General features: G+C 49.4%; 1 non-coding gene across 1 annotated transcript; it reads right to left on the reverse strand.

The window, feature by feature from the left end:
- Positions 1-1,215: 1,215 nt before the first annotated feature.
- TRNAR-UCG (transfer RNA arginine (anticodon UCG)) lies at positions 1,216-1,288 on the reverse strand. Its single transcript has one exon. It is a non-coding gene; the product is annotated as a tRNA-Arg (tRNA).
- Between the last annotated feature and the right edge of the window lie 936 nt (positions 1,289-2,224).

Consider the following 2,224-nt stretch of genomic DNA (forward strand, 5'->3'; position numbering starts at 1 on the left):
TCCCCTAGTGTGTGCCACTCCACAACTTCCTCCCCTAGTGTGTCCCACTCCACTATTTCCTCCCCTAGTGTGTCCCACTCCACTACTTCCTCACTTAGTGTGTCCCACTCCTCTACTTCCTCTCCTAGTGCGTCCCACTCCACTATTTCCTCCCATAGTGTGTCCCACTCCAGTACTTCCTCCCCGAGTGTGTCCCACTCCACAACTTCCTCCCCTAGTGTGTCCCACTCCACTACTTCGTCCCCTAGTGTGTCCCACTCCACAACTTCCTCCCCTAGTGTGTCCCACTGCACTACTTCCTCCCCTAGTGTGTTCCACTCCACTACTTTCTCCCCTAGTGTGTCCCACTCCACTACTTCATCCCCTTGTGTGTCCCACTCCACAACTTCCTCCCCTAGTGTGTCCCACTTCACTACTTCTTCCCCTAGTGTGCCCCACTCCACTACTTCCTCCCCTAGTGAGTCCCACTCCACTACTTCCTCCCCTAGTGTGTCCCACTCCACTACTTCCTACCCTAGCGTGTTCCACTCCACAACTTCCTCCCTTAGTGTGTCCCACTCCACTATTTCCTCTCCTAGTGTGTCCCACTCCACTAGTACCTTCTCTAGTGTGTCCCACCCCACAGCTTCATCCCCTAGTTTGTCCCACTCCACACCTTCCTTCCCTAGTGTGTCCCACTCCACATCTTCCTCCCCTAGTGTGTCCCACTCCACAACTTCCTCCCCTAGTGTGTCTCACTCCACAACTTCCTCGCCTAGTGTGTCCCACTCCACAACTTCCTCGCCTAGTGTGTCCCACTCCACATCTTCCTCCCCTAGTGTGTCACACTCCACAACTTCCTCCCCTAGTGTGTCCCACTCCACAACTTCCTCCCCTAGTGTGTCCCACTCCACAACTTCCTCCCCTAGTGTGTCCCACTCCACAACTTCCTCCCCTAGTGTGTCCCACTCCACAACTTCCTCGCCTAGTGTGTCCCACTCCACATCTTCCTCCCCTAGTGTGTCACACTCCACAACTTCCTCCCCTAGTGTGTCCCACTCCACAACTTCCTCCCCTAGTGTGTCCCACTCCACAACTTCCTCCCCTAGTGTGTCCCACTCCACAACTTCCTCCCCTAGTGTGTCCCACTCCATTACTTCCTCCTCAAGTGTGTTCGACTACAAAAACTCCATTGTAAATTATTAACTTGGTCACCACTATTTAATAATGTTTGATCGACCGTGACAGGACTCGAACCTGCAATCTTCGGATCCGAAGTCCGACGCCTTATCCATTAGGCCACACGGTCAGTGTGTTGCGTGCGTTGTTGACGACCTCCACAGTGTTGTTTGTGTTGCTTATGACCTATAATGTGAGTTGATGTTATCATCAGTGTTGACCGTGATATCTTCGTTACTATGTTTCTTGATGTTATTGAAAGAAATACGATGTTTTAACAAGAGAGTGAGTGATTAAGTTTAATATGGAACAGTTACCTGGAGTTACCTGGAGTTGGTTTCGGGGGTCAACACCCCCTCGGCTCGGTCCGAGGGGGTGCTGATCAGGGTCTGATCAACCAGGCTGTTACTGCTGGCTGCACGCAAACTGACGTACGAACCACAGCCCGACTGGTCAGGTATTGACTTAAGGTGACTGTCCAGTGCCTTCTTGAAGACAGCCAGGTGTCTATTGGTAATCCCCCTTATGTATGCTGGGAGACAGTTGAACAGTCTTGGGTCCCAGACACTTATTACACTAGTTACATAGTTTTCAAATAATCATGCTTGCCTTGCATTATAACATAAATGAATTATATTTGCTCCGACCCTCACGTGATCCGAGAAAGGTATCCCTGTGCTGCATAACCCCAGCCCTCTCTACGTTAATGCACGTGAAACGAATAGTGCAGAGTGCAGCGCATCTAGTTGGATGAATCTTATTGTAGCCAGCTGGCTCAGTGGCTTACACGCTGCCCTGGAGTTTACGATTCACTCGCCATGGGTTCTAACCCCACCTGTACCCTGGTTTGTGTGTAATCCTGTTACTACGATCTCGTCACTGTGGCAGGTTAGATGGCAGGAGCAAACTGTAGCTCACAATGGGATGGCACAAGCATTTACACATACAGTATTTAAGGCTTCACTAATCACGTAAAAATATATATAAAAAAATGCTATTAAAACTCGAAGTTTTAATATTTTAATATTTTTTTGTAGTTCTGTCTTATCCTAAATTCTTCACAATC

Source organism: Cherax quadricarinatus, chromosome 70 (genome assembly GCF_038502225.1).
Source record: "Cherax quadricarinatus isolate ZL_2023a chromosome 70, ASM3850222v1, whole genome shotgun sequence".
Classification (NCBI taxonomy): domain Eukaryota; kingdom Metazoa; phylum Arthropoda; class Malacostraca; order Decapoda; family Parastacidae; genus Cherax; species Cherax quadricarinatus.